The 20,870-nt window shown below is 38.7% G+C and overlaps 1 protein-coding gene across 5 annotated transcripts in view; it reads right to left on the bottom strand.

Moving 5' to 3' along the window:
• The window catches only part of LOC149201239 (uncharacterized), a 120,138-nt gene that overhangs the window by 35,816 nt on the left and 63,452 nt on the right, over positions 1-20,870 (bottom strand). The window lies entirely within an intron of this gene.

Here is a 20,870-nt window from a genome sequence, read left to right as displayed (position 1 = left end):
CTAAAAGTTCCTTTAGTAGCTCCATGTCCTTTGGCATCTTCAAGTGTAGTTTTTAACTAGTTTGGCCTCTTCTTTGTTTCAAGAATGATTACAGGTTGAATAGGCCCTCTTCGTCCTTCTTCTTCTTGGTTTGTAGTTGCCTTGTCATGGTGCTCTTCTTCTTCAAATAGTGATATATCTTTGTCATCGGATTTGATTGGAATATCCTTAGATCTTTTGTAAGCATGATTTTCATGAAATATAACATCCCTGCTAACTTCAATTTATCTTCCTTCCTTGATGTAGATTCTATATGCTTTTGAAGAAAAATTGTAACCAACAAAGATCTCTTTTATGCTTGTAGAATCCAATTTCTTTCGCTTGTCTTTTGGAACATGGATGTATATGGGACACCCAAAGATTCGGAGATGGTCCACACATGGCTTCTTTCCTGTGAATGCTTCTTCCAGTGTCATATTATCAAGGATTCTATGGGGACTTCTATTTTGTCTATATAGTGTTGTCATTGTTGCTTCTCCCCATAGAAACTTTGGGAGATCTTGATCAAATATCATAGTTCGTATACATTCTTCAATTGTTCTATTTTTCTTTTCTACAACTCAATTTTGCTCGAGGTTATAGGGAACAATGATCTCCCTCTTAATATCTGCTTCTTTACAATATGCAATTAATTCTTTTAAAGTGTATTCCCCACCATTGTCGGATCTTAAAGTCTTTATCTTTCTTTCAATTAAGATCTCCACTTCATATCTAAATTCCTTGAACTTTTCAAATACTTCGTCCTTTGTCTTGAGAAGATAGAACCATGTCTTTCTAGAATGATCATCAATGAAGGTCACATAATAAATATGGCCTCCAAGAGATTTGTTAGACATTGGCCCACACACATCGGAATGAATGAGGTATAATATTTCCTTAGACCTTGTATCACTACTTGTAAAAGGTTTCCTTGTATTCTTTCCTAAAGCACATCCCTTACATACTCCTTCACGATCTTCCTTGATGTTGGGGATGCCCTTTACCATTTGACTAAGTGAGGGTATTATCTTGTAATGAATATGCCCATATCTTCTATGCCATAGTTTGATAGGATTGATCTCCATGTGAACTAGGACTTGAGGAGATAGTGTTATAACTCTACATAGCCTTCCTTCGCGAACTCTAATAACTTTTGCCCTTTCAATACTTGAACCCTTTCCCCAAACCAAAACTTTACCATCTACAAAGGCAACCTTATCTCCTTTATTTTCTAAACAAGAAATTGAAAGTAAATACTTTTTCAACCTAGGACATAGAGTATATTGTTGAGGTGTAGCTTTGCTCCACTTTCCAGCTTCAATTATGTAGATCCAAGGCCCCTGACTGCATAATTGTTGTTGTTTCCTAGCTCCACTGCATGTGATGATTGTTCCCTTGATAGAGTATGGAGTTATCCAATTTATCCCATTATATGCTGTTAATTTTAGGTATGTTCTACGCTTAGAGCAACTTATTTCAATTTTCACAGTTACCTCAATATTTTTTTCCAGATTAGCAATCACATCAGCATTAAAGTAAATTGCAGATAGAACATAAACATAGATTGCAGAAGACAAGCCAAGACAAGAGGACACAAGATGTGGTGCTAGCCAAGGACAAACCCCAATGTGGGGAAACCCTTGATCAATTTTTCTTATATGTTCTTCAATAGTTCAGCAGAGAGAGAGAGATAGTACATATACAACAGAAATCAACACTTCGACTTATCTAAATAAGAGCATAGATCATCTCTAAGTAGATGATACATGACGCAGCTGAACTCAGTTGAAGACATGTTGCTTCAACTGATTCCCCTAGGTGACTCCATCACCATGCGGCACCTATCATTATGCTGCTCCTCATCATCCTGCTGCACCTCATTGTGTTGCACCATGTTGCACCCATCATTACTATGTTGCATCTCATCATGCTTTACCAATCATGACTGTACCCATTACTGTACTGCATCATGTACCATTGTTGTCCCAATGTGCTTGTTGAACCATGTTTTTCATGTTGTCCCATTTTGTTTGCAGCACCATGCTTGTTGTTGTCCCATTGAAGCATTGTTGTTGTTGTCCCATTGAAGCATTGTTGTTGTTGTCCCAATGTGTTTACAGCACCATGCTTGCTACCCCAATGTAGCATTGTTGTACCATGTTGTTGTCCCAATGTGTTATTGCTACCACATGTCATTGTTGCTATTATGTTGACCATGCATCTTGTTGCACTATCATATTAGCATGCATTCAAACTTCATGGGTCACCTTATTGTCGCCATCCCGTTGTGCCATCATTGCACTATGCCATTGTACTACTAGCATTGTTGTCCCACTGTAATCTAAGTTGTTAGTAAGAACTTCTTGTGATAGTATATAGAAATTCCTCATAAATGAAGAGACCTCTCCAATGACCCAACACAAGTAACCATATATGGGCAATGTTTTGGTCACTAGTTAGGGCTCCCACAACCCAACAGTCATGCCCAAAACACCTTAACTTATACACCTTCCTTTCCTCTTCAAGTTATGTGACCTTGTTGTTTGAGGAGGCACCAACAGCTCTATGTTTGACCCTCAAAACAGCACCTATAGGCCTACGACCTAGTCACAACAGAAGGTCCCTTTACTCAGCTGTTACAAGAGATATCTTTACATTTTCTTGCCCAGAACAATCGCGAATTAAGGCAGCCCTCAGCAAGGTACTTCAGCCCTCCTTCCAACACTCGGTCACCTGAATAAAGTCCCTACAACCACTCGTTGGCTTGACTTCATTACTGTAGCTAGGGCATGTTGTAACCCTCCTTGACTGCAGCTAGGTATAGCTTGTTAAGGCCTCCTCTATAGTTGTGTCTAGGGCTTGTAGTATCCCTCCTTGGCTGCAGCTAGGTACAGCTTCTTAAGGCCTCCTCTATAGCTACATCTAGGGCTTGTAGTATCCCTCCTTCTTGACTCATCCTCTAGGTTATGTGTAGAAGCTAGGGTTGTGCTAGGACTGCAGCTAGGGCAAATTGTTAAGCCTCCTCTCCTTCTGCATCTTAGGGCTACTTCCTCCTAATTTTTTCTCACACTAAAACCCAAAACAAGTGGAGAGAAATCAAGAGTGAAGTGTGTGTGAAATGACTCTCAAGTCATCTCCTTTTATACTAAAACGTTGAGCACATGTGGGGTTTATTTGGTTGTTGGCCGACTTTGACGAATTGTCTTATAACACAAATAAATTCATAACTCCATGAATACTTATCGAAATCAGATGATCTTTAGATCAATCCTACACCTCTCGATGAGATGAGTCCAAGAAAAATATCAGCTGCCATAAATGAAATGACCCACATGGAGTTTGGCCCTAGTTGCCAATTTTAACATATGTCTTGATGCTCCACTAGTAATGATCCATGGATTGTCATCATCAAGAGTACATCTAAGTGCAGCCAAGACTCCTTCACTCTTGACTTTCCTAGATAGGTTGTAGATGATCCTTCCAATATAGCTTCCTGCAATTCTCACGATATTGAATCCCATCTTTAAGTAACTTGCCATAGAGGGAGTAACCTTCTCTTCCAAGCCAACAAAGTCATCTCAAACCTTCTTCGACCTTAGCTTTGAAACCATGTTGAGAAATCAATGCTTATAGGAATTAGGGTTTGATTCCTCTTTCTTGATAATTACTTGTGAGTTATGTTGCCTTATTTTATTTCTTTTTTTGTTTGTCTTTCATCAAGCAATTACCAAATTATATGTATATGAAGACCACAAGAACACGAGACACGAGATGTAGGTGCTCAACTACGGCAAAAACCCCTACAAGGGGAAAACCCAATCAAAAACTCTTCCTTCAATAGATTCAAATCAAGATGAGACACTTCTAGACTTCTTAGGCCTAGACAAAGACCTCTTCCAACCACCAAGTTGGCTCTTCCCTTCAATAGATGATCCTTGACAAAACTCCCAAGTGACAGCTCCCCAGCAACAACATCAGTCCAAAAGTTCAGCCCCCTAGCAACAAAACTTCGACCCCTAGCAACATAATTTCAGACCTGCAGTAGACAGAATTTCAGCCCCAACAACTGCCCAGAAACTTCGCACATGTGAGAGATAGCCCAAAAACTCGATTTAGATCTTCCTAGAAAATTTCGTCCTTCTCCATCTACTTTGCTCTTTTTCTGCCTCTCTTCCTTGAAGATCGAACTTGTTGAGTGAATATGACAACAAATTGCCTCTCCTTATATACCCTTTTTGTTGGGTCGAATTGCCCTAATGTAGGCCGACTTCATGGGGACAGGGCCGACTTGGTGTGGAGGTCAAAAAAACTTTGACTCAAAAATATTCCTTTTACATGATACAAAAGCCCAACAAGGGTCTAATAAAAATGACAATGACTCTAATGACTCAAGACAAAACCTAAAAGCCTTCAAATATGAAGACCGACACTAGTTACATTCTTCAACAAGTTTCACTTTGTAATGGTAATAAAATAAATATTTTCTTGAGGGAGCTTGGGGTTTTTCCCATTGGTATCCCACCTCCTCATTTGGAAGGAGAATTTCTTGGTTGATGGATCACTAACTTGCTATATTAGTTTATTTTCTTGCATTATCTAATTTCTAGATCTAGTTTCTAATCTTCATTTGCGGGTAGTTCTAAATCACTCATCATTTAATTAGCTTGTTTTGATTTTATTGAGTAATTTGGTTAGATACTTGATCTAGTTGCCATTTTCATTGGTGTGGTCTTAAGTTTCTTGATCACATTTACTTGTGCTTCATTGAGGAAAATTATTTGCTTCATTGATCATTAGCATAAGCTAATTTCATTATTTGATATCATAATTTGTGCTCAAATTTCCAATTAATAATTTGATCATTTAAAGTGAAATGATATTTTTCTATTGATAATTTTAAGAATATTTCTGAAGCATCTCATTTCCAATTGTATCTCACTTGAAGCACTTGATTACTTAGAATCTAACTTGCATTTTAGATCTCTGTAAAATTAACCTCCAAGTATAAATTCAGTTGATAGACATCTAGGACAACTTTCCCTAACTGTCATTCAATCTCCCTAAATTTGAGTTTGTAAAAAAGGTTAAAACGTGTAACCTCGCAATTCTCTTGTGGTCGAGTCCCTTGTAGGAATGAAGGCAAACGGGTTGTATTGAAATACCTCCGCTGATTGTCCAAAAATATCCGTGGCTCTCCAATGCTGCCATGGTGCACACTACATACTAGGGCGTTGCTCAGAAACTTCTCCAAACAGGGCCAGTTACCTTGGATGCAAGAATGCAAGCACGAGTAGAGTTGGCGAGAGCGAACGATGGCCACTACGTATGAAGTCGACGTCTGCGTGCTTGAACGCAATGTCCGCGCTAAAAAAAATCCCGCGTGCACTCCAAAAAAATTGTGTGGAGATCAGGCATGCCCGTCAACTTTAAATTGCTGTCGTCGTGTGATACTGGCAGTGTGATAGCGGCGGGTGTGTTAGACTACCATTGTAATACGAATGCGCACTGCAAATCGAATCTAGACTGCAACAAATAACCTGTGTGTAGAATGAAACCCAGATTCTGAGAAAAACTGAATCGTGGAGTAGAAAAAATGTGATCAAATGGCGTTCGATGTAGGCATGTAGCAAGAAATCTCGTAGAAAAAACCAACGTACGCACGCTGAATCGTTTAACGCAACCACAATCGATCGATTGCAGGCACCAGTTTCCACGGAATGGCCCAGATCCAAAACCACGCACAGTGACCCTAATAGAAACTGAAGAAAAAAAATTATCCACAGAAGAGCAATTTCGAAATGAAGCACTAAATTTTTCAAACTATGAAAAATTATTTCGAAAAAAATACCTGAGCTCTGATACCATAATCAATGAATGAATTGAATGAATATTACATGAGCAAAATGAAGCTCAATAAGAATACAAAGATATTTACAGAAATAGAAACATCAAGTTTCTATTAGGAAATAGAAACAATCAGTTTCTTCTAAGAAACTGCTAAAAAGATAAAAATAGAAATAGTTAATAAGAATGAACATTAAACACTAAATAGCATTATTCTAATAAATGAGACCTTAACCTTCTCACTTTGCCTTCTTGCAACCACCTCACTCTTTACCATGTTGAAGCACTTGAGGGGAAGTCAAACCATAAATTAGCCATATAATAAAATTTACCAAGACCACTTGATCTCACACACTCATTAATAACATTTTCCCATTTTGCAATTGGTTATAGTACAATTTGGATTATGAGGTTGTCATTTACTTGCATATTCTTGTACTTGTTAATTCATTTTCATGTGCTCATGTTAATTGTTCTTTAGAATTATATCTTACTAGAGCATCTCTTTTAAAGTACAAGTTTTCTTCTCTTGCAAGTTCCATTTCAAATATTGTTGCTCATATCTCCAAGTTGTATGTGACCTATTTTTCACTAACGCTTGTTTTGTAACTCACTATTCTTGTAACTTGAAAATCATATCTTATTTGCAAGTATTGTGATTTTGCTTTGAGCTTATATTTCTTGCAAGTTATATTTAAAAGCATCGGACTAATCATAATTTGTCTTGCAGGATATCTTGTTGATTTCATTGAATTTATCTTGTTAATGTTTATGTGCTCATAAACATTCATACTTGCTAAATCAATCTCTAAGTTATATATAATAGTGAGTGTTAGTTTTTGTAGCGTCGAATGTGTTCTAGCCACGAAATTTGGTGGAGAGGCTAGAATACATGAGATCTCCAATACCCAAAAATCGTTTCTGGAAATTCCACATAGAAGTGACTTAATTAGATTATTAACCAATTTTTTGAATGTTTCTTAAGTGTAAAGTTAGGAAAAATAGTTAATTAATCAGTATTAATTAAGACAAGGTGAGAATCATCTAGAAACTCACACAGATCGATTCTTAAATGATCCTAGCCATCGATTAAGTTTTAAGCTTTGTCATTGGTGCTCCAACAGTGGATTATAAGAGGAACTCGATGGACACTTGCAGAATACACTTGAGAACACTTCTGCAGTTCGATTTTCTTGGCAGATCGATTTCCAGAGAGCAACAGCAGTTGTTGGAGAGCCAAAGATTGAAGGAGGGTCAGTGAAGTGCAGAGACAATGATCCAAAGGAAGTTTTCCAAATGCTGTGATATAGCAACAAGGGGCCGAGTTATTCCTAGTGAGGCAGCGCAAAGGACTATGCAGTTGCTTCAGAAGCAATTCAACTTTGTCGAAGACAAATTTGGTTTCAGTTCCAGAGGCCGAGGAGAGGGTCCAAAGTGTCGAAGAAGCGATTTCCTTAGGGGAGACAGGAAGAACGACTTCATTAGAGGCAGTTCAAAGGCTAGACGTCATAAGGTCTACGCAGAGAAGCACAGAGGTTGACGCAAAGGGTCCAAGAGGACGAATTTCTGAAGAGAATTTGTGTCAGGATTGCTTGTGGAGGAAGGGTAATTCCCTTAGATAATTTCGCCTAGATTTTCTTGTTGTTTGGATTGCCATTTGGGCATCCATAGATTGTACTCAGAAGCTACATAATAAAAAAAACCCTCATCTGTTGCACCGGTTTTCCCGCATTGGGTTTTTTCAGGGACGTTTGTCCAAAAACAATGATGTTAATTTTTATGTGTGTGATAGTATTTTCTCAGTTCCAGCGCTATTTCTTTTCCACGATTTTATTTGTGAAGATTGCAGTGTGATTATTTCGATGTTTCTGTAGCAATAAACTGAATAATTAATTTATCAGTTAGAAGAAATAATACCAGTTGCTGCAATAGGATTCCAGTATTGGAATTTTCACATGGTATCAGAGCGTTGATCAGTGGGGAAGCTTAGAAATGAAGGAAGGAATTTCGCTATTCAGTGAGAACAGCAGGCTGAAATTCCTAGAGGCAGTGCAGTCCATTGCCAAGTAGGCCGAGTTGCTTGGGAGAGTTTGATTTTTTTCAGTGCAAAGAGGCAAAAAAATTTGAACTTCTTGTTTGAGTGATTCCAACAGGCAAAGGGAGTAGCAATAGCTCAGTTTTTGGCTGAGAAAATTTCAAGTTGGATGTAGAGAGTTTTGTTGTAGGTCGCAGAGGCAGAATCTACGTCGGGTGGAAGAGAAAAGCACACATAGTAGAGGGAAAATTTCTATCAGGGAACTTCGAGTCTCAGAAGTTCAATATTTCCAATTGCAGATTGGCAGTAGCAGCTAGCAAAGCCACACATTCCAGAAGGGAGTGTGAATAGCAGAGCAGCAACCGAACACAAAGAAAGGGAGTTTTCAACTTGATCTGAGATGGCCACAGGTCAGCTTAGAGATCAAGATAGATTGGAGGGAGCCTCCAACTATGTCATTTGGAAGGCTAGGATGTCCTTCCTTCTAGATGAATATGGCCTGAAAGCCTACGTAGACAATGTGGTAGTAGTTCCCCAGGATGCAAATCAGCTGAAGGAGTACAAAAAGAAAATGATGAAGGAGAATTAGATGATTTTGGATGGTGTCCGAGATCATATAGTCTCGCATATTTCTGACAAGAATATTGTCAGGGAAATGTGGGTAGCTCTCTCCACGCTATATCAAAGTTCTTCCGAGCAGCGGAAGACGTTTCTCTAAGAGAAGCTGAGAACCATCGGGATGCAGAAGGGTAAAGGCATAGATCCCTTCCTCACTCGAATTCAGGGGGTTTGTGATCAACTAGTTGTCATTGGGGAGGCACCCCAACCTATAGAGCTTGTATGATTGGCACTAAATAGTGTCTCAAAGGATTGGCAAGTGTTTGTCCAAAGAATATTGGGCATAGACACTTTTCCTGGTTGGGACAAAATGTGGGCCGATCTGCAACAGGAGGAGTTGAGGCGAGCTCTAGTAAAGAGCACCATCAGCGGTAGCAACAACAAGGCCGTGAAGAGTGAGAAGGAAGAGGAGAATGTGGCCCTTGCATCGAAGGGTCCCAATCAGGGGCAGGGGGAGCAAAAGAAGAAGAAGAAGGACCTGTCAAAGGTCAAGTGCTTCAGATGTGGTGAGCTTGGTCACTACAGTACGCAGTGTCCTCTCAGGAAGAAGGACAAGCAAGAGAAGCAAGACTAGGCGGCAACATCAGCCGAAATAGACAAGTTGTCCTCTAGGTTGGGGGAAGACTTCACTATTATGGCAGCCATACCTCCAGGAGTGAGGTGGGGCGACATGGAGTTGTAGTCTAGAATTACAAAGATTGGGCAGGATCCTTGAGGTGTCCTCCTCATGGATCTTTACCTTGCTATGGGGGCTCGCAGTATTCAGTAGCAGGATGGATCAATGGCAGTAGATGCAGTCAGTACCAGAGTTACAGTTGTAGACTAGTAGCAGTCAGATGCTGAGGAGCACCGTGTAATGTTGACAGCAGAGCAGGTGGCTCAGTGCAGAGTTGGCAGTAGTGTGATTCTTCAGTGACAATGCAGATGCTAGTAGCAGTAAGAGACTTGGGAGACAAATGCATCATACTAAACACAGTTGATTCGGTATTTTGAATGCTTTTCAGTTGCAACAACAACAAATAAGAGGGAGTTGCAGTGCAGATCCAATGTTGGTAGCAGTATGGCAGTGTCAGCAGCAGCACAGATGCAACGTCAGAGTTGCGCAATAATTGGTGGGCAGAAGCAGCTAGTCATCAACAGCATGATAAGAGATGATACAGAAACAGAGTGTTGTGGCAGGGTGTGCAGCACTAGAACACATTCCTTGCTAAGAGGGAGTGTTAGTTTTTATAGTGTCGGATGTGTTCTAGCCACGAAATTTGGTGGAAAGGCTAAAATACATGAGATATCCAATACCCAAAAATCGTTTCTAGAAATTCCACCTAGAAGTAACTTCATTAGATTATTAACCAATTTTTTAAATGTTTCCTAAGTCTAAACTTAGGAAAACTGGTTAATTAAACAATGTTAATTAATTCAAGGTGAGAATCATCTGAAAACTCACACGAAACAATTCCAAGATGATCCTAACCACTGATTAAGTTTTAATCTTGGTCATTGGTGCTCCAACAGTGGATTATAAGAGGAATTTGATGGGCACTTGGAGAAGACACTCAAGAACACTTCTGCAATTCGATTGTCTTGGCAGATTGATTTCCAAAGAGCAACAACGGTTGTCAGAGAGCCAAAGATCGAAGCAGGGTCAATGAGGGGCAGAGGCAATGAACCAGGGGAAGTTTTCCAGATCTAGTGAGGCAACAACAAGGGACTGAGTTATTCCTAGTGAGGTAGTGCAGAGGACTGTGCAGTTGCTTCAGAAGCAATTCGATTTTGCTGGAGAGAAATTCATTTTCGGTTCCAAAGGTCGGGTAGAGGGTCTAGAGAGTCAGACAAGCGATTTTCTCAACAGAGACAGGCAGAATGACTTCATCAAAGGCAATTCAGAGGCTAGATGTCATAGGGTCTGCGCAAAGCAGCGCAAAGGTTGATGCAGAGGGCCGAGGAGGACGAATTTCTGAAGAGAAGTTGTGCCAAGATTACTTGTGGAGGAAAGGTAATTCCCTCACACAATTTTGACCAAATTTTCTTGTTGTTTTGATTCCAGTTGGGCATCCATAGATTGTACTCAGAATTTCACTACTGCATAATAATAAAAACCCTTATCTGCTGCACCAGTTTTCCCGCATTGGGTTTTTCTGGGGACTTTTGTCCAAAAACAACGGTGTTAAATTTTATGTGTGTGCTAGTATTTTCTCAATTCCAGCGCTATTTATTTTCCACAGTTTTATTTGTGAAGGTTGCAGTGTGTTTATTTCGATGTTGTCGTAGCAATAAACTAAATAATTAATTTATCAATTAGAAGAAATAATACCAGCTGTTGCAATAGGATTCTGGTATTGGAATTTTCACAGTGATCCCTACTAACTGTCTCCTAGGACTTGTTATCTCTAACAAGTTTTCTTTTAGATATCTCCTTTAGGGTCCACCCCCCTTACTGAGCTAGGTGAGAGCTTAAACGGAGAGAGCTGGGAATAGGTGACAGACCCTTCTCTGAGTGTTTCGTCTTTAAATCCACCTAGTGGGATTGAGGACTTTTCCCACATTAATCCAAGTGTGCATCTTAGGCAACAACAGGGGATTCTGACAATGCTATACCAGAGCGATACTCAACAAGAAAATGGTGTTGAGAGAGAAGTTCAAGAGCACTGATATGTCCAAATCAGATATCATAGCATCTTATCTCACCAAGAGCAGATAGGTTCATGATAAGTTGACTACAGTTGGGTAGGTCGTGTCAGAAGAGGAGTTCATGAGGACAACTATAATATCCCTTACCTGAACATCTTGGAAAACCCACAAAATTTCTTTGTTTATTTATGTTGGTTCACTGATGCATTTTAACAAACATTTTGGATGCAATGTACTGTAGGTAACTTGCTGAAGTTTATGTTCAAATAAACACATGTACCCAATGGAAGCTTCAAAATAACATTGGCTGGTTGAGCATTTCAGTGATACATTTCATCAAATGGTTTGAAGATCTATGGCTGCAGGTACAATGTCTTGAATTTACTTAAAGGAACAACCACAATATAAGTAGATATTCATGGACATACTCCAAACTAACAAAAGATTATCTATATAATGTTCCTAATCACATAGACCACACCAGAAATGAAAAACACAGCCAATGTAACTTCAATCTAGGAGCTGATCTATTAATTATTACAACACAGTGGTAAGAGAAACCTGGTCACAATAATTTCCTGAGTGTTGTAGTATATTCCCCTGAGATACCAGCAGCAAAATTCACACCAGACAGCACCTATATGAGTGATTCATTACTTCAGCCAGCCCACAGGTCAGTTAAGCAGCTTGGATAGATATTTCAGAGGGCACATCAACCTCCCCAAGATAGAAGCTCATTCCACATTCATTGCTATTACTGCTGTAGGTCTTAATGATTCGGTCCAATGGAGGAATGATGCAATTGACCTTAAGACAAGTCTGCTGCCATGATAACCATGTGGCCCACTAAAATATCAGATCTGAAATCGAATATCAGTCCCCTTATAATGAGCCGCTATAGGCATAAGAACGGTGATTTTCTGATCTGGAAAAATGACCCCTTGACTTAATAATTTAATCCCCTTAGACTGTGCCAATATCTCCACACAAAAACTACTATGCCTCACCAAAATAGCTCCTGAAAGCACAGGTCTGATGCAACAATAATACTGTTCTGAGATTCATTAAATTTTCTGAGGCTGATTTATCAATCTTACACAGTCACTCAGCCCTCCTATGATGGATTAGAAATCAGCTCTTGAATCCACTGCTGGTGTACACAATAAATCGGCCTTGTGACCACTGTTCATGCACAAATAATTCGGTCTTTTCCTTGTGCTTGGCTCAGCCTCGTTAGAAGAATAGTTGCTCACGGCCTCTTGAGAAGGGAAGGGGGGTCCTGCAAATAAATCTCAATCCCAATGATCTTTGCATAATAAAATTCTTGTCAAACCACAAGAGATGATTCAATCAACCCAACCCAATAAGCTCTAATGGAAGATTTGAAGTGACCTTCCTCTAAAGCTAACTAGGGTGGCTCTCGAAGTCCACCGAAATTAACTATTGAGTTTCGCTTGAAACTCCTGAAACTTGCTTGAGCTTCTTCTTAATGTCAAATAGAAATCATAGGAATAGAATGATTTGCAATTGAGTTCCTCCTTTCACAATTCCTCATGGAGCCTCCCTCTAGCTTCTAGATTCTCTTGTTTTCCCTATTATTTTATTGGTGGGGCCCATTTTCCACTAAGAGACTTTTTGCCGCCATTTTAAATAAAATAATAATTTGCCTCATTTCTCAAAAAAAATTATTTGACGCCATTCTCCAATAAAATAATAATTTTCTTTCACTCCCCAATAAAATATTAATTTGCCGCTATTTTCCATTAAAATACTATTTTGTCTTCCTCTAATAAAATATTATTATGCCGCCATCCCATTAAAATAATAATTTCTCCCTTCTCTCACAAAACAATATTCCATTTTTCAATATTTCCAAAATTTTGCAAACACCCTAAGTGATTTTTCCATGCACAAAAATTGGGAATATCACAGTCCTCCCCACCAAAAATTGTTTGTCCTCAGGCAATATCACCCAATGTTATTGATCCACAAGTTGGTCGAGCTAATGCCAAGGTCCCAAATATGCCATTGAACCACTCCTCGTTGCTGTGCCACCATCACATGAACAAATCCTATGTCACCAAGGTCCCAAACCAACCTGATCTCCTCATACAAAATATCCTGCCATACTGAGGAAGTTCCCCATGTCATCAACGAATCACTAAATCCCAATGTAAGATCTGAATGATCTCCCCCTGTAGGAACTAGATCACCCCTGAGGGTAGCTAAACTATAAAATCCAGTGATGCACAAAACGCATGCCAGTCTCAAACGAGTGACACCATGCTAGCACTGGACCACTCTGACTATGACAAACAGCCCATTGTGCGCAGACTATATCCTCCTCTCCTGGAACCTGATGGTAAAAAATCCATGAAGGCCAATCTCACCCTGCCCTAGCATCTCCATCATATCAATGTCTACCCATCTACTATCAATCTCGGTTCGAAGCAGTAATAAGGAAAATCAATCTTGCCATGCAATGAAGGCCTTGGCGTTCCCCCATATGTCAAACCAAGAGTGAGTTGGGTCACTCCCTACCTTGATCCCACTCGTCCCAAAATAGAGTGACCAATCAACTAACCAAATCCTTGGATCCCATAGCGATATCGATTGCAGTATAGTCATGACAACTGCTGGCACCAACTCATACCACGTCTCGAGTCCCTACATGCAATCAATATATGGACTCCATACATCCCGAATCAATCTGGTGCATGCAAGACTTCCCTGCGCCTGCCATAACACACTGTGAGATCTGCTATCCTGCCTCCTGTGGGTGTTGCCCAAAGCTTCCTGGAGCCTAAACATCCACATGCAAGATGGGTCCACGAACTATTGTATATGCCCCTGAGACATCTCAGAATGTCTTGCCCAATAGGCGTCATGCATCTCCCTAAATGTGGGCTCAAGGATGGAGCATGTGCTACCATGCAGAAGATCAGACCATCCTCAAGCCTGCACCTGCCAACTCGCGTCCTGACCATATGCCCCTATTGAAAAGCCTCTCTTCAGATGCACTGTGTCTCGTCCAATTGTCTTAGTTGAGCCTGTTGCTCGTGATGAGAGCATCAAGTGAAAATACCAAGTCCCTTGTATCATATAGCATCCCTCCTATGTTGAACTATCCATCACTCCAGGTGGTGTGAATCGCTCCTCCTACTCCATAGGGCAAGCCCAAACATCACAGTGCACCACCATACACCTTTATGCTCCCACTGGAAACCACTACCTATTGTCATACCTCCTTGCACCATAAGGCATCCCACATGTGCTAATGTATCTGCCACTCTGCTACTGAACCCACCATATCATGTGTCATATCTCCTCATCTGTGTAGACATGGGTGGCCTAACTCCCCACATGCTAGGAGAAATATCATTGTTGTGTTGATCCTCGATGGTTGTTGTGTCCAATATATCATAGGGAAGACATCGTCTCCACATAATGCCTTGTCTGTTGGCCTGTCGATGCCTCCTCCTCCGACAAACTCCAACCGAAGTATACTAATCATCATGCAGCTTCATGTTTGACCAACATGCTAGGACAACTCAAGGTGTCTACTCATTGTCCTGTCAATCCATCCTATCACTAGTGTTGTCCAAACATCTGATGAAGAAATGAACGCGCAGGTGTGATCAGTCTCTAGATCCACCACCCTGCTAACACCATCACTAACCAAGTCCATGATGTGATAGGGAATTGCATCTAGATCCCAAAAACAGTCTGGCCCTCTAACCCCTTTGGTAATCCATGACCTCTGTTGAACTGTGGCCATGGATGTATCCAACCTCCTAGCCTGCCCCATCAAGTAGCAGCTCAGTACCTCTCACCATCCAATCTTGTGAGAGGGACCGAATGCAAGAACACCTGTACACCTAACAACTCCATGCGAATGTCGCCCCCTATGCAACTCGTGTCGCCTCATCCCATGGTCTTGACCAATGCATAAAATCCTTCCAAGTAACTTTGCCTCCCTCCAATGTGGAGAGGTAACCTAACAGTATTGCAAGCCCCATCTATATAACCTTGAAGAGAGCCACTGTCAGGAAGTACTGCAGCCCTGTCTTGCACATCTATTTGCTCCCCGTCGATGACAAGCCGAAAAGATCACTGCCCACCCCCCTCTACCATGGGCTCTACCGAAGTCAATAGTTGTCCCTCCACAACTAGCTCATCATGCATAACATCCTCATCTAGCTCGCGCTCCTTAAGGTGCTCTCCATGTTGTTGTAGGTGGCTTCCATCTGGAAACTCTGTCACGGCTCTAGGTACCTTTGTGCCTACTGGCGCCTCGTCAGTGGATGGCCCTACATGAGTATGCTCTACCCTCTCTGCAAATGTCTCAACCTAAGCCATCAATGGGATCTCCAACAGTGGTGACTCCTGAGTCACACTAGGCCGACCTAAGTCCTCACAGATACTGATATTATATGTCTCATACACCATTCCCTCCTCATGCTCGATGTCAGGAATCACCTACATGAAGTGGGCCTTGCCCTCGGCCTCTTTAGAAGAATAATTGCTCACAGCCTCTTGCGAAGGGAAGGAGAGTACTAGAAATAAAATCTCAATGCCAATAATCTCTACATAATAAAATTCACATCAAACCACAAAAGATGATTCAGTCAACCCAAACCAATAAACTCTAATGGAAGATCTAAAGTGACCTTCCTCTAAAGCTAACTAGGGTGGCACTCTAAGTCCACCAAAATCAGCTATTGAGTTTCGCTTGAAACTCATGAAACTCATTTGAGCTTCTTCTTAAATGTCAAATAGAAATCGTAGGAATAGAATGATCTGCAATTGAGTTCCTCTTCCTTTTATAATTCCTCATGGAGCCTCCCTCTAGCTTCTAGATTCTCCTTTTCCCCTATTATTTTATTAGTGGGGCCCATTTTCCACTAGGAGACATTTTGTCGCCATTTTAAATAAAATACTATTTGCCTCCTTTCTCAATAAAATATTACTTTCCCGCCATTCTCCAATATAATAATAATTTTCTTTCATTGCCAATAAAATATTATTTTGTCGCCATTTTCCATTAAAATACTATTTTGTCTTCCTCCTCCAATAAAAATATTATTTTGCTATCATTCCATTAAAATTATAATTTCTCCCTTCTCTCACAAAATAATATTTTCCGTTTTTAATATTTCCAATATTTTGCAAAACCCTAAGTGATTTTGAATGCACAAAAATTAGGAACACCACAACAACACTGAATGGCTTCACAAAGCCATGGGCTTTGTTATGAATAAAATATAGATATAAATAATGTAAATATAACTAATAATAATACATCATAAATAATGATTAATTAGTGATTAGTTAATGAAGAGGTATGTCCCTCAGAACATGACCATTCATAAAGGGACACCTATCTAGGTATATAAGCGGGTCCTCATCTGTAACATCTTATCATCTCACTTGTATTCATTCTTATATATAATTATTTGTCCTACAATGGATGTCTTTGTCTTCAAAGTGTTGTGAAGATTATTGCATGAGTACGAACTTTGTTCGTTACATTTTTATAACAACATTCCTCTGAGTATACAAACTTTGTTCGTTAAATTGGTATCAAAGCCACAATGGCTCATCCCGGTCTTTGGCCATCAACTCTTCATCAAATCAAGCGTTTTGCTACATAATTGGAAGTTCTCCATTCTGGTGGTTTTGCCATTTAGGCCTTTGGCCATTATTAAAAGAAAAAAAATCATATACTTATAATGTCAATGAATAAATTAAAATAAAAATAAAATCCTAATTAAATAAAAAATCTCTTTAATTGGTCGGCTCCAAAACCCTAACTGCGTGGCATCACATATTTATAACCTCCATCTTTTCTCCTCTTCTTTGTAGGAAGATGAGTCTTGTTCTAGACTCGAAACGTAGACTTAAAAATGCAAACTGTGGAATTTTCGAGCTCTCAATCTCAATAAAAAAATTATTAAAAAACCATATATATATATATATATATATATATATATATATATAAGGAAAAAAAAATTAAAACGTTATACAAAAAAGATACATTAGAAAAAAATAGAGGGTTAAAATTAAGAAAAATTAAAAAAAATAAATAAATAAATAATGCAATATGTATGTCAAAAGAAAATCAAAAAATATAAAAAATATATATAATACTAAATATATATATATATATAAAGAGTCAAAAAAATTATATTAATAAAAAAAACAAAATAACAATAATAATAATTATTTAAAAACAAAACAACAAACAAAAAAACAACTTACCTGTGGTTGTCCGCAGCCACCACCGTCATCCGACACAACTTCCACCACTATCAATGCCCCAAAATAACTTAGCGTTTTGTCCTCGAGCCTCCACGACACTTGCCAGTGGCTGACTTCACACGCCATTGACACCCTTGATCGTCGTATTTTCTTGTTGCTAATCATATGAGCCAGACACCCATGTTGTTGCCACCACATCACCTTTCAATCCATCCATTGTTGCATTCACACCCCCACCACAAGCCGCTCGACAACGCTATACAAATATGTTGTATGCACTGCAGTCTGACCATACAATTCGAAAATAAATTATCGCTTTAGGATTACAGACGTTGTCAATTCATCACGTAAGGTATTATGTTCGCCACCTGATATTAGTCATGACCCATGATGAGAGATTCATGACCCTAACATTTGAGTAAAGTGGGAGATTACAAAGACATTAAAAGAACATTAAAAAAGGTGCGAATATATATATATATATATATATATAAAATTAAGAATAAAAGCTATATAGAAGGGCATATATATTATTAGAAGGGTTAAAAAATTATAAGATTATTGGAAAATAAACTATTATATTTCTAAAACTCAATAAAATAAATAAATAAAAATAAAAACGAAAGCAAGCACTAAGTATAACAATATTGAAGTATAAAGTAAATTAAGCAAATATCAAGTTACATATCAGAGAAGTAAGGCTTATACAAAGAACATAAAATCCTTAGTCAAAGTGTACAAAATCGTTGAAGAGAGAAGTTATTAAAATAAGCATATCAAGTATAAATTGACGAAGTTATTGATAGATGAAATGAAGTCAATCACAAATGAGAAGAAAATGGAATCTACAACAGAAGAGAAAGGAAGATTTTCCTATAACGGTATTTTAATCACACATCACGAGTTAATTACATTAAAAGGGAACATCCAAGGGAAAAAAGTTAATATCGCTATTAGTACAAGCAACGATGAAAATTACATAAATATTAATCTGGGAAATCGACTATTAATTTCAGATGCCAATGTAGGCGAAACAATAGATATTTTTGGAAAAAAATATGAAATTAATGATTTACAAATAACAGTAGATCATTATGAGTACATATCTCAATTTCGTGTTGAAAAAATGTATGACAAAGAGGTTGACATAATTCTTGGTCAACCTTGGTTTAAAGAATTGGGTGCATTCATGTTAAACATAGAGAAAAAAAATGATGTTTTCTTATAAGGGAAAAATGATCACATTTCGAGACATGACAATGAAGTCAGAATCGATAATGTCTTCATCAGAAGACTTTAAAGATGTTATGAAATTGATACCTCAAAAGAATCAAAACACAATATTGGAGAAGCAAAAAGAGCTTGAGGAAGTCATATCCAATAAAAATGAAGAAAAATCTCATTTAAAAGATCATATCTAGAAACTACTTGCACAAGTCAAAAAGTGTAAAACTAAGAAGCACAAGTTAGAACAAGAAAAAGAAAGTTCCGACAAAAGTCTATCAGAGAAAAAAGAGGAAAATTTACACTTAAAGAACCTTAATAAAATATTATTAGAACAAATTGAGTGTTTAAAAGATGAGAAGTTTGAATGTCAAAGTAAAGTTGACTTAGAAAATGAGAAACTCTTACGTCTCAAAAATCATAATCAAAGTTGACTCACTCAAATTAAGAAACTTAAAAATGACAAGAAATCATTGAAAGACAAATTAGAACTTATCACGAAAGAAGTGTCGAAGTCTTCAGTCCAAGTTGAAGAAAGAGGGGCAAATATCGATCTAGTCAACATCACAACTCAAGAAGTTAACCAATCGGTTAAAAGAAAAACACATTCATATGTTGTAGTTTAGACGATGGAAATTCCAAGTGAATATTTTGTAATCAATTCAGTAACATCAGTCCCTAAAGTATATCAAGAAATTGCCACACACATGAAACAGGGAAAGTTAAAACAGAGGAACTCCTTATCGGCATTCGAATTACAAGAGCAGACTTTTCAATCTATGTACAAGTATCACTCAAAACATAAACAACAAACTTATGTTCCAAGGAATACTGAAGTTTATGCAATCCGGTCTTGTGATAACAATTCATCACAAGTTTCCAGTCACCGCAAGATTCCACAGAAGATTAACTTGAGATTGTCAAATCCCTTATCAATTTGGCGATTTTACTTATCACTCCAAGGATCTTATCATCTTGTGTCAATGAAGATGATAACTCAAAGAATATTGAAAGACAAATAGTTTACACGGCAAAGAAATATATGACACGCCTTGTCGGCAATAAGCTTCGAAGAGAAAGGCAATGTTATGAATAAAATATAGATATAAATAATAATAACACATCATATATAATGATTGTTAATCAAAGGCATGTTCTATGTTTAGAGCAATTTACTTCTATTTCTTATTATTATTCACATATTAGCAATCACATGTGCATAAGTAAAGTGTAGATAGAACATTAAACGATCAACAGAAAACAAACCAAGGCAAGAGACACAAGATGTGGCGGCTAGCCAGGGACAAACCCCAATATGGGGAAACCCTTTGATCAAATCTTCTTTTATCTTCAATAATTCAACAGAGAGAAATAGTACAAAAATCTGATTTATATCAACAGTAGCAAACCCTGGATCATCAGCATCAGCATTAGCGGCTTCATCATCAAAACTAGGGCAATCGATATCTTGCAAATCGACTGTCGGATCAACTTGATTCCACCACCAAAAAATGCGGCCTTCAGAGGAGGTCCAGATGGACCTACAGCGCAGTTCTGAGGAGGGAGTATTCTGGTCAAACTTTGGTTCTGCAGTTGCAGCACTAAATTCTGCGCCCTTCCTTCCACTTGTGTGAGAGAGAGTCACCTACTGCGCAGGAGAGAAGAGACTCTTTACTGCACTGGAGAGAGAGAGAGATGTGATGAGTTGAAGGAGTCCAAATGAGGAAAAGTCCTCCTGTATTTATACACATCTGATGATAATTGAATAGATGTGACAGTTGGGCTTTTGAGCCTACAGGAGTTATTCGTAGGCTTGATAATTATTCCATAATCAAAATAAATTCATATCTCCATAAATACTTATCAGAATCAGATGATCTTTAGATCAATCCTACACCTCTCGACGACAGGAGTCTAATAAAAATATTATCAGCCATGAATAAGATGACCCACATGGAGTTTGGCCTTAGTTGCCAATTTTAACACTCCCTCTCAACTAGGGAGAACTCCATCTGCAATCTGTCTGTCGGTCACTACTATTCATCCATCAAATGCACTACCCTGTACAGCTTGACCCTTACCCTGCTCTGCTCTATTCTGCCTGTTTTGCTTTGTCTTGTTCTGCCCTATACTGATTTGTATTGTTTTGCTTTGTTCTGTTCTGCCCTGTACTGATCTGCACTGCTCTGCTCTGTTCTGCTCTGCTCTGCTTTGTTCTGTTCTGCTCTGCTTTTGTCTGAAT

Source organism: Pinus tabuliformis, chromosome 2_1 (assembly GCF_031772625.1).
Source record: "Pinus tabuliformis cultivar Carrire ecotype Pingquan chromosome 2_1, CPIR1, whole genome shotgun sequence".
NCBI classification, from domain to species: Eukaryota; Viridiplantae; Streptophyta; class Pinopsida; order Pinales; family Pinaceae; genus Pinus; species Pinus tabuliformis.
The sequence above is the reverse complement of the archived record's forward strand: the minus strand, read 5'-3'. Positions and strand labels throughout refer to the sequence as shown.